General features: G+C 53.5%; 1 pseudogene; it reads right to left on the reverse strand.

Annotated features, from left to right (window-relative positions):
• The window catches only part of LOC103304396 (peptidyl-prolyl cis-trans isomerase A-like), a 49,742-nt pseudogene extending 38,085 nt beyond the window's left edge, over nucleotides 1-11,657 (reverse strand).
• Between the last annotated feature and the right edge of the window lie 1,206 nt (nucleotides 11,658-12,863).

Below are 12,863 nucleotides of genomic sequence, written 5' to 3' on the forward strand. Positions count from 1 at the left end.
CCTCACTTTCTGACCCAATGGAAGACAGTCCAGCTTCTCCCTGTAGGAGTTTGGGTCCCCCGTGTCTCCCCAGAAACTGCATTTCAGAGTAATTGGGAGCTTGTCTCCCTTCGGGTTGAAAAAAGCAACGCCTGCCTCCAGCCCGGATCACGTACCTCCATACCTCAGCTTTTCAGCGCTTGTGCATGTCTCAATGCTCTTTCCTCTTTCCTTCTAGTTGTAGAACTTCCACTCAGCCAGCTTTCCCATGGTTCTGGGTGATAGACGTTTGTCTTTTAGTTGTAGTTTTTAAATTGTTGTGCAAGGCAACAGTTTAGGTGTTTACCTACACCTCCATCTTGGATCCTCCCTTCACAAATACTTATCCTACCTTATAATAGAGAAACATGCAAATTGACCGCACCTCCGCTATGCCCATGATTGGGCCTGCGAGAGGCTGGGGGCGGGACTCCGGGTGGCCTATCTGGCAGTTGAGAAAACCAAGATGGCGGCGCCAAATCCTCTTAGTTCTGGGGGTCCTGGGGAATGATGGCAACCTTAGAGGGGTGTGGCCGGGCGAGCCAGCGGCTCCTGGGAGTCCCGGGCTGAATCACGAGCAGGGGGGGCGAGGCCGGGCCCGGCCAGCAGCCTCCCGGGGGTCCCGGGCTGGATCGCGACCCGGGGAAGCGTGGCCGGGCACAGCCAGCAGCCTCCCGGGGGTCCCGGGACCCATCGCGACCCGGGGGAGCATGGCCGGGCACGGCCAGCAGCCTCCCAGGGCGATCACCACCCTTGCATAAATGGCTGGTGCTGAGAGGGATCAATGGGGCCAGTGGAAGGAGCAGGTGGTAGTTGACCACCGAGGCCATTTGCAGCAGCCGGATGCAGAGCTGGGGTCCACGTTCTCCAGGTTGGCCTCCGTGGGGCCCGTGTCGCACCCATAGTAGCCGAGTGGGCATGCTGGCATAGTAGCCCCAGCATGAGGCCAGCTTCCCAAGCCAGGCTGCGGAGGGAGGGAGGGCCTCTGGGCTGGGAGCACTCCCCAACCCCAGTGGACAGGGCACAGAGAGCGAGCAGCAGAGAGCTACTAGAGGTGGTGGGTGTGGTGGCCTGGCTTCCAAGAAGCTGGCTTCAGCTGCTGTGGCCTGCGCTGAGGTGGCTGGTGGTGGGGGCAACTGCGTGGGCACATCCGAGGCTGGGGCACTGGGAGACGTGGGACTGCAGCCCAGAAAGCGAGGCTCCGGAGGACCTGGTCACCGACCCCCAGCATTGAAGCCGCCTCCTACAAGATGTATCCTAGCCTAGGTGTGTGGGAAGCAGGTTCAGGAACCTCTCCCTTTGTGGCGCCAGAGCCCAGGCCTGCCAGCGCCCCAGAGGAGACCCCTGCCAGGATTGGGGTCATGGCCAGCCTTCAAACTGTGGCGGCCCCTAGCCCAAGGAGGCCTCCTGGCCGAGGACGCCTGAGTCTGTTCTTGACCTAGGGCCGGGCTCTCCCCGCAGGGGACTCAGAAGCTACCAGAGTCTAACTGCCAGTCTCTGGGAGTGCATCCACTGTCCACCAAAAAGTAGGGCCATCAAACCATTCAGTCTCAGTGCAGGCACAGGTCCGTGGCTGACGGGGTGGAGGCCAGACCAAAACAAAACAGCAAAAACACCCTGCCCACCTGGGCAGGTACTGCTGTAGTCCACGTGGCCTGGGCAGTGTAGAAAGCACTTCCTCCTCCCAGGTCCTGTGCTGGCACCTCCGCCTCACTCACCCTCAAGCCCCCCTGAGTCCTGACAGCAAAGTGTGTGGGGCATTCTGCAGGAGTTGTGCCGTTCTGGGTGCTTTTGCCCAAAGACACACTTTGGGATGAATTCAGAGCCACATCTCATTTCCCATGAGACTGGAAGAACCATGTAAAAGGATTTTGACAAAAGCTTTCCACATCTCTGTTTATTCTTTTGAATCCATAAAACGACCTTAAAAAAAGCATCCGGGAGAGGAAACCAAGATGGCGGCATAGGTTAAACACCTAACCTGCAGCCGGGCACAACAATTTCAAAACTACAACTAGAGGTCAGAACGGACATCGTCCAGAACCACAGGAGAGCTGGCGGACTGAAATGCCCACAGCTGGGGGGAAGGAGAAGGCCACGGGGACAGTCGGGGAAGCCGTAAAAGCCTGAGGTATGGAGAAACAGGCGGAGACACAAGCACACGCGCCTGCGGGGAGGATGGAACCGGAGAGGAGGGGGCGGCTGATGACCTGGCCGGAGTTCACTGGCAGGAAGGAGATAAAGGCTCCGGAGTGCGCTGAGCACCGGCTCCGATTGCACTGAACCCCATTCCGGGCGAAACCCTGGGAAACTCACTCACTTTCGCAACTCCGCCGCCCCCGCAGGCCGCCCGGCCCGGGACGCTGGGGACGCCGCCGCAGCGGCGGCGCCCGGAGCCCGGCGGCCTCCCAGCGCCCGTCCCCGCCGCGCAGCCCCCGCGCGCCTGGTCCCGCGGGCCGCGCGCCCCGCACACCGGACGGAGGCCCGGGCGCCCTCTCCGTGCACCTCCCGGCGGCGCTAGACTTCAGTAGAGTTGACTGAATTCAAGGGATTAAAAAGTATAAATTGGGGGGACGCCGCGGCGGCGACGTCCGGAACACGGTGATGGCGGTGCCTGGAGCTCGGCGGCCGCCTAGCGCCCGTCCCAGCCGCGCAGCCCTCGCGCGCCTGGTTCCGCGGGACGCGCGCACCGCGCACCGGACGGAGGCCCGGGCGCCCTTTCCCTGCACCTCCCGGCGGCGCTAGACTTCAGTAGAGTTGACTGAAATGAAGGGATTAAGAAGTACAAATTGAGAAGTTTGAAAAAGATGGCAGCGGAGGTTAAAGGCTGTTCTGTTGCCTCGCACCCAGCGAAATCGGAGGGGATGAGGTGTGGAGGTGCGTGGGTCTGGCTGGTGGCGGGGGAAAGGGGCTTTTGTTCCAAACCTAAGGGAGATTAGCTCTCCATCACCCTGAAACCCATCTTCTGGCGAACCCCGGGAGACCCAGATGCCTGCGGGGAGAGGCGGGACTCTTGCAGAGGTGCGCCCAGCAATCAGTGTTTGCTGCGCTGGAGTGCGGAACGAGGGGACTTAGATACATGGAAGGCAGAAGGACCAGACTCACAGCCATCAAGGCTCGCCGCACCATGGCCTGTTGGCGCCCTGAGACCCCGCCCCGCCCTGGGACCCGCCCCGCATGTTTTGAAGACCTGCCCCGCAAGTCTTGCAGGCACACCTGCGCCCCAAGCAACGGCTTATGCATGTGGGTGGCCTGCCCTCTGGCAGCAGACCAGATGATCTGCTGTACTAGTCGGACTGCTCCAGGGCCACTCAGACAGGAGGAAGAAACTACAGTTTTTGCTGTAATCCTTGCTGAGTGCCTAAGGCAGTAGCTGATCTACACCCCATTGGAGACCCAGAAACGAGGGCATCTAGTGGTCTGTGGGAGATGACACCAGATTTCAACCACGTGCATAAGGGACACATTCAACGGGAATATTCAGTGAGCGCCAAAGCTTTGCTGCACCAAGACCCGGCCCATAAACGTGTCTCCTGCACAGCAACTCTTCCTTTATAGACAAAGAGAGCCCCCCCAGTGACACCAACAACAATCAAGACTTAACTATACAAAGGAGGACCAAGATGGAGGCATAGGGCGGAAGCCTGATTGTTGCCTACCACAACAACTTTGAGACTACGACAAGAGAGCAGAGCAGACACCATCCAAGACCACCATAGGGCTGGCTGAGTAGATGCTCTACAACTAGAATAAAAGAGGGGTATGTGGGATGATGCTGATGCCGGTGACCCAAAGACCACACTTTAAGAACTACAGCTCAGGCGACACAAAAGAACTATGGCTCAGGCGATACAACAGCGGCCTGGAACGTGCTCGGCGCAGTTCCCCCGGCGGTCTCCGGCTGAGGGGACGGCTCCACTGGCAGCCAAGCACGGACAGACGAGCCCCTATGAGACATGGGGTGGGAGACTCCGCGCTTGCTGACCTCTGAGTCCGTCAAGAATCTCAACGCCCCGGAAGCGGCCAGGTGCGCATGCTCGGCGACCAGCCACCTATGCAGACCCAAGGGCCGACGCAGCGACGCCAGACTGGCCCACCGCCATGCACCGGGTGCACCGGAACTTCGCCGAGCCGCCGCCCGACGAGTTCTGCAGCAGCTATACTGGAGCTCTGGAAGGATGGCCAGGGGAATTGCTGAGGGGGAATTGACCGGCAGGAATTGGGATCGGGAAGACGGGGCCCCGCTGAGACCCGGGTGCGGGCGGGGTTGCGCGCCTCTGGACTCGGGTGTGGTCACACGCCTCTGGGTATAAGTGAGGCCTCACGTCCCTGGGTCTAGGTGAGGCCACATGCCCCTGGGTCCAGGTGAGGCCGGACTCCGGGTCCGGGTGAGGCCAAGTGCCCGTGGACCCAGATGACGCTGGACCCCATGCCCGGGCGAGGCCAAGCGCCCCTGGGTCTGGGAGAGCCCACACACCCCTGGGTCCAGGCGAGACCATGTGTCCCTGGATCCGGGTGAGGCTGCGTGCACCTAGGCCCGGGTGAGCCCAAGTGGCCCTGGGTCTGGGAGAGGCCAAGCGTCCCTGGGTGCGGGTGAGACCATGTGTCCCTGGATCCGGGTGAGGCCTCGTGCACCTAGGCCTGGGTGAGGCCACGTGCCCCTGGGTCTGGGAGAGGCCAAGCGTCCCTGGGTCCAGGCGAGACCATGCGTCCCTGGATCCGGATGAGGCCTCGTGCACCTAGGCCCGGGTGAGCCCAAGTGGCCCTGGGTCTGGGAGAGGCCAAGCGTCCCTGGGTCCGGGTGAGACCATGTGTCCCTGGATCCGGGTGATGCCTTGTGCACCTAGGCCCGGGTGAGCCCAAGTGGCCCTGGGTCTGGGAGAGGCCAAGCGTCCCTGGGTACGGGTGAGACCATGTGTCCCTGGATCCGGATGAGGCCTCGTGCACCTAGGCCCGGGTGAGCCCAAGTGGCCCTGGGTCTGGGAGAGGTCAAGCGTCCCTGGGTCCGGGTGAGACCATGCGTCCCTGGATCCGGATGAGGCCTAGTGCGCCTAGGCCCGGGTGAGCCCAAGTGGCCCTGGGTCGGGGAGAGGCCAAGCGTCCCTGGGTCCGGGTGAGACCATGTGTCCCTGGATCCAGGTGAGGCCTCGTGCACCTAGGCCCGGGTGAGCCCAAGTGGCCCTGGGTCGGGGAGAGACCAAGCGTCCCTGGGTCCGGGTGAGACCATGTGTCCCAGGATCCGGGTGAGGCCTCGTGCACCTAGGCCCGGGTGAGCCCAAGTGGCCCTGGGTCTGGGAGAGGCCAAGCGTCCCTGGGTCCGGGTGAGACCATGTGTCCCTGGATCCGGGTGAGGCCTCGTGCACCTAGGCCCGGGTGAGCCCAAGTGGCCCTGGGTCTGGGAGAGGCCAAGCGTCCCTGGGTCCGGGTGAGACCATGTGTCCCAGGATCCGGGTGAGGCCTCGTGCACCTAGGCCCGGGTGAGCCCAAGTGGCCCTGGGTCTGGGAGAGGCCAAGCGTCCCTGGGTCCGGGTGAGACCATGTGTCCCTGGATCCGGATGAGGCCTCGTGCACCTAGGCCCGGGTGAGCCCAAGTGGCCCTGGGTCTGGGAGAGGCCAAGCGTCCCTGGGTCCGGGTGAGACCATGCGTCCCTGGATCCGGATGAGGCCTCGTGCACCTAGGCCCGGGTGAGCCCAAGAGGCCCTGGGTCTGGGAGACGCCAGGCGTCCCTGGGTCCAGGCGAGACCATGTGTCCCTGGATCCGGATGAGGCCTCGTGCACCTAGGCCCGGGTGAGCCCAAGTGGCCCTGGGTCTGGGAGAGGCCAAGCGTCCCTGGGTCCGGGTGAGACCATGCGTCCCTGGATCCGGATGAGGCCTCGTGCACCTAGGCCCGGGTGAGCCCAAGAGGCCCTGGGTCTGGGAGACGCCAGGCGTCCCTGGGTCCAGGCGAGACCATGTGTCCCTGGATCCGGATGAGGCCTCGTGCACCTAGGCCCGGGTGAGCCCAAGTGGCCCTGGGTCTGGGAGAGGCCAAGCGTCCCTGGGTCCGGGTGAGACCATGTGTCCCTGGATCCGGGTGAGGCCTCGTGCACCTAGGCCCAGGTGAGCCCAAGTGGCCCTGGGTCTGGGAGAGGCCAAGCGTCCCTGGGTCCGGGTGAGACCATGTGTCCCTGGATCCGGGTGAGGCCTCGTGCACCTAGGCCCGGGTGAGCCCAAGAGGCCCTGGGTCTGGGAGAGGCCAAGCGTCCCTGGGTCCGGGTGAGACCATGTGTCCCTGGATCCGGATGAGGCCTCGTGCACCTAGGCCTGGGTGAGCCCAAGTGGCCCTGGGTCTGGGAGAGGCCAAGCGTCCCTGGGTCCGGGAGAGACCATGTGTCCCTGGATCCAGGTGAGGCCTTGTGCAACTAAGCCCGGGTGAGGCCACGTGCCCCTGGGTCTGGGAGAGGCCAAGTGTCCTTGGGTACGGGTGAAGCCAGATCCTGGGTCCGGGTGAGGCCGTGCGCCCCTGGATCCATCCGGGTGAGGCTGGGTCCCAGGCCCGGGTGAGACCACGCGCCCCTTGGATATGGGTGAGGCCACGTGCCCCTTAGTCCAGGTGACGCCATCCCCCTGGGATCGGCCGAGACCAAACCAGAGGGAGTCAGACCTCCATTACCACCATTTGTCCACCATCCAGAGCTGAGGGGTCAGTGCTGACATGTACACATAAGGAACTACTGGACATCGAAATTGGGTCTCAAAAGAACTGTTGGTCCAGGGGGAAGCTCGCTACAGATTGATTCATTTGCCTGTCAGCATAAATATTATTGCTCGTCTCACATTCAGTTCTTATTAGTATATATCTAGTGACATTTGATCTCGTTCATCTAGAGGAAATGATGAACAACATAGACTGAGGAACAAGAACAGAACCAGAAGCAAGGAGGCATCGATCGGACTATCGGGCCTCAGAGGGAGGATACGGGAGGGTAGGGGGAGGGTGGGGGGAGGGGGAGAGTTCAACCAAAGGACCTGTATGCATGAATATAAGCCTATCCAACGGTTAAGTTCAACAGGGGATTGGGGCATGCGTGGGGAGAGGGGTGGGATGGGAATGGGGGGATGAGGACAAATATGTGACACCTTAATCAATAAAGAAATTAAAAAAAAAAAAAAAGCATCCGGGCCACCTAAGAAGGAATGCACTTTCTGGCCAGAGCACGCAGGATTCTTTTGCCCAACAGGTTAAAGGGAACAGAGCTGGCACAGTGGGAATGGCCCTGGTGCCCTATGAGGAGACCGCGGGAATGGGGTTGCCGAAATTCCATAAGCCTCTTGCCACCTTCTCCTTTGCAAACCACACCATCCAGATCCACCAGGACTGGAGGCAACTGGGAATCACAGCCGTGATTTGGGACATGGTGAGCAAATCTTGAGGGGCCTCTGAAAACATCTGCAATTGATTATAAGACTGGTCTTTATTTAAAAAGAAATAAAAGAACAGCTTTGTTGAGATATAACCCATATACTGTACATGTCACCTAAAGTGTACAATGAACTGGTTTTTTAAAGTAAATTCAGAGTGGTACAACCATCACCATGCTCAATTTTTAAATATCTTCATGACCCATCCCCTCCAAAAAAACTTCTACCCATTGGAATCACTTTCCTGATCATCTTCCCCAAAATAGATTGCACTTTAAAGGTGGGTAAAGGAAAGTTGAGGGAAGTTAAAACACTGCACAAAGGATATTGTAAGATGACAAAGCCCAAAGTGAAGATCATGTGTTTTCTTTAAAAAATATATATTTTTAAAATTTCAGAAAGGGAGAGGGAGAGAGAGATAGAAACATCAATGATAAGAATCACTGATCAGCTGAAACCGGTTTGGCTCAGTGGATAGAGCGTCGGTCTGCGGACTGGAAGGTCCCAGGTTCGATTCCGGTTAAGGGCATGTACATTGGTTGCTGGCACATATCCCAGTGGGGGGTGTGCAGGAAGCAGCTGGTCGATGTTTCTCTCTCATCGATGTTTCTAGCTCTCTATCCCTCTCCTTTCCTCTCAGTGAAAAATCAATAAAATATATTAAAAAAAAAAAAAGAATCACTGATCAGCTGCCACCCACAGGCCCCCTACTGGGGATTGAGCCCGAATCCCAGGCATGTGTGCCCCTGATCAGAATCAAACCTGGACTCTTCAGTCCACAGGCCGATGCTCTCTCCATTAAGCCAAACTGACCAGGGCCATGTGTTTTCTTCAAGTTCTGCGTGGTTGTAATGGTCCCCAAATCTATACTAATAAAAGGGTAATATGCTAATTAGAGTGGTTGTCTTCCGGACATCTTTCCAGACAAAGCCGCAGTGGCTACAAAGGCCAAGGCTCAGGCAGCCATAACCAGCTGCAGTGGCAGCTGCATTGGGGTTATGGGGGTGGTGCCTCCAGAGGGAGGCCAGACTGGGGGCCAAGACACAGGCAGTTTGGGGTGATCAGGCTGATAGCGGAGGGCAAGGTAGGGGCAATCAGGCTGGCAGGAGATCAAGGTAGGGGCGAGCAGGCAGGCAGGCAGTGGGGTTAGGGACAATCAGGCAGGCAGGCAGGTGAGTGGTTAGGAGCCAGCGGTTCCAGATTGTGAGAGGGATGTCCGACTGCTGGAAGTTGGACATCCCCTGAGGGGTCCCAGATTGAAGAGGGTGCAGATTGGGCTGAGGGGCACACCCCCCACCCCACCCCCAGTGCACGAATTTCGTGCACCGGGCCTCTAGTTTTTAATAATTGTTTATCAACATGGAAAAGTTCATGCTCTTAACGATGACATATACTCATTTATTAGATTTCATTATTATAATTTGTTTTTAATTTCATGAATATAATTTTCTTTAACTTCCTATATAAATGGTAACTATTGTATAATAAAATGTGTTATTCAAACAAGAACTCTTTGAAAATGAAGAGGGGCTCTAATAATCATTTTGGCTGATCAAAGGAGCAAATTGAGACTGCTTCAGCCCATCTGGGACATGGGGACTCTATCTCCAAATGTACTTTGATAAGCTCTTATGTGGATAAATTTAGTTTTAGAAAACTCAGATTTCTGTTTGTCTAAGTCATGTTCAGGTTGTAAAAAATGAGATAGCCAATACAATTATTCCAATAACCTGTATCATATATATTAATGCTCTTTTTCCCACAAGGGTTAGAAATAATGTTATTTATGATTTAGAAACACTTTGAATATCATATTTGACAGAGCAGAAAACTGAGATTATGCAACCAGCCTAAGGCCCTGATGATCAGTCAAGAAAACTAGGATTCGAACTCAAGTGTGTTTTTGTTCTGATTGGGTGTTTCTTGCTTCCTCATATTCTAAATCACTGATTTGATTCTCAGTATAATTCACAATTATAAAAAGGCTGAATAAACTCAAACTGTCTGTCCTTGTTTAATTTTCTTGTCTGTTTCTCTATTCCCAGGAATTTTTCTAAGTTCCTAATATCGTGCCACATTTAGACATACTGAACTATGAAGGTAATAACATAAAGCCAAGATTTTACACAGTTTTGTCCTTTTATTAAAATTCTCTGTAAACATGCTCCCCTTTATTGCCCTGACCAGGAATCAAACTAGCAACCTTTTGGTGCACAAAATGATCCTCAACCAACTGAGCCACTCTGGCTGAGCCCCTTATGTCCTCTCTCATTCAGTCATCCCAGAAGGGTACCAGACCTAGTCGGCTCCTAAGAACAAAGTCCTTGGTTGAGTCTGGTGGGGCAGTCCAGAAACAGAGCATTTAGGCAGAGGTAAACCATAAGAACAAATACCACTGAGTCACTGAACAACCCTTGAAGACTCACATGTCTTGTGTTAAACACCATACTTAGCATGGGGATTTGTTAAACATGGTCCTTTTCATGCACTTTTTGAAAAAAATGTATCTGCCTAATGCCTATCCAAATGTATACTTCATATCTGCATAGTCAGACATTTTCTACAATGGTCAACGCTTGATGGATTTTTTTTTCTCTGAGATGCCAGAGGCTAAAGAGTGTGATCCTTCATTACTATGCCTGATAGGAAAGTGGCTTCAATGCCATGAGGTCAATGGGAATATTACTTTGCAATAATAAAGATCTTCAATTGTACATATAAAAGAGAATGAAAAAAAAAGTGTGTGATTTTTTATTTTATTTTTTACCCCATGGCCTAACAACTTGAAAGAATATCCTTCTATTCCAAAGAGACTATTGTGGGACTGTTTCTAGAAATCAATGCTAGGTATTTAGGTATTTTAAGAGAGAAAAGAAAATTGTATTATTGAAAGTGTTTTGTCTACTGATATTTAGAATATTTTATTTCTCCTATTTTATCTTATGTTATTAGTGACAATGGAGAACCTAGCATAATGCAATTATAATTAGAATTGTAAGTTGCCCTACATTTCTCTTTACCACCACACTTATCCTAAGAACTGCCTTTTTTATTCACATTTTAGGTTCGATTATTTTTTCAAGGTCTTTCAAACTGTAAATGAAAAGGCACTATCTGAAGGACAGTTCAAAGACAGAGAAACTGAGGCCGGCCATTCATACTTTGTCTCCAAGGTGAATGCCTGAGGTGACTTATCCGTCTAACCAGTATGTACTCAATAAGCAGGGTTTTTTTTTGGTTTTTACTATAAAGATTAAACATTGACATTTTAAAAATCACTTTATCAGTTCTTACAGCCTTAATTGAATTATACATTTCAAAAAATGATAGTACCAAGCAGAAATGTCATAAAGCCAATAACAGCTATGCTGGCATAAAAGATGATCCCCATACTCCATGCATGACCTGCATCACTTCACATTTCTCTGGAAAAAAATGCTCTTCACACTTCCTGTGCTTTACTTTCCTCTTCCCAAATAATGGCTATTTGGAGTATGTGCACTTTGCAGATATCAACATACTTATCAGATGTACTTCCCTTGATTAAAGACTCAGCTCACTATCCCAGAAACAAACATTTAAGATGCATTGACAATTTTGTTTTAGAATTGCCTTTCCAATCATTATTCAATAAGCAACTTTTCCCTGCAATTTACTTATATATCAATACAATATTTTATTTTCAACACTTTATATTTGCACTTTATCAGGCATATATTTCTAACACAGGCATAGCTAAGTAAAGGAAGAATGGAATGGCATTTTTTTTCACATTGACATTTCCAAGAACAGTGTGCTAAAATGTGCAGCTGGATGAACATACACAGACCTCCATTCCTAACAGAGCTGTTTTATCCCTTTCACAGGGGACACAGTCTGTCTTTCCCGTGTGACTCACACACGCCTCTGAAGCCTTTTCAGTTCAATCAGAATCAAGAGCTATCATTTGTAAAAGCAGCCAGGATGTCATATAGGGCAATATGGGGACCACATGCTCAACGTGGGGAACTCCAGGAGAAGGGTGAAAGTAAGGGCAGGGAGATTTCCAGATTTTCCAAAACTGGGTTTAAATCAGCAAAGTTCTCACCTGGCTAAGCGTGTCTCTGGGATGAAGAACAGTTAATTTTGTTTTGTCCTTACCTGAGAAGATTCTTGTATTTTGCCAGGAGCCATCTGATAATCAGAAAAACTGTAGGTGTGTTGCTGAACAATAACTAGGATAACAAATGACAACATTACCCCATCAAGTCATCACCAACAACAACTAATTAGAACCATGAAGAAATCTGGGTCGTACTAGTGGGTATTCAATTGCACTTAAAAAGAATATTGTGACAATATCAATTGATGCAGAAAGAGGATCAGACAATATCCAGAATCCATTCATAAGTCATATTCATAGTACACACCTTAATCCAAGTTAATTATAAATAAAGCATCAGACAAATACCAATTTCAGGATGTTCTATAAACAGTGATATCAAAACTACAAGGAAAATTGTAAAATCATCACTGCCTAAAGGAGCCTAAGGAGATATGACACGTCAATTGGGGAGGTGGGGGGCAGGAGATTTATAATATTTTCAATAAGAAAAATATTTTTAAGTAAAAATAAATAAATAAATAAATAATAGATGTAATGTAAGATCCTTAATGGGATCTTGAAAAAGAAAGAGGGCATTATGTGAAAAGTAAGAAAATTTAATAAAGTATAGACTTTAGTTAATAATAGTATATTAATATTGGTGGCTTATTTTTACCACATTTATGATCCTACCTTATAATAGAGAAATATGCAAATTGACCGCACCTCCGCTATGCCCATGATTGGGCCTGGGAGAGGCTGGGGGCGGGACTCCGGGTGGCCTATCCGGCCGTTGAGAAGAGCAAGATAGCGGCGCCCAATCCTCTTAGTTCCGGGGGTCAGGGGCGGCGATCGCCACTCTGGGGGGCATGTCCGGTCCAAGCCAGGCGCTGCCCGGGGCCCCTGGCGGCGATCGCCACCCTGGGGGGCGTGTCCGGTCCGAGCCAGGCGCTGCCGTGGATCTGGGGCTGCGATCGCCACCCTGGGGGGCGTGTCCGGTCCGAGCCAGGCGCTGCCGGGGGTCTGAGCCATGTGATCGCCACCCGGGGGGCGTGTCCGGTCCGAGCCAGGCGCTGCCGGGGGTCTGAGCCAGGCGATCGCCACCCGGGGGGGCGTGTCCAGTCCGAGCCAGGCGCTGCCGGGGGTCTGAGCCATGTGATCGCCACCCTGGGGGGCGTGTCCGGTCCGAGCCAGGCGCTGCCGGGGGTCCGAGCCAGGCGATCGCCACCCGGGGGGGCGTGTCCGGTCCGAGCCAGGCGCTGCCGGGGGTCTGGGGCAGTAGTTGCCACCCGGGGTGGCGTGTCCGGTCAGAGCCAGGCGCTGCCGGGGGTCCCGGGCGGCGATGGCCACCCGGGGAA

Source organism: Eptesicus fuscus, chromosome 1 (assembly GCF_027574615.1).
Source record: "Eptesicus fuscus isolate TK198812 chromosome 1, DD_ASM_mEF_20220401, whole genome shotgun sequence".
Classification (NCBI taxonomy): domain Eukaryota; kingdom Metazoa; phylum Chordata; class Mammalia; order Chiroptera; family Vespertilionidae; genus Eptesicus; species Eptesicus fuscus.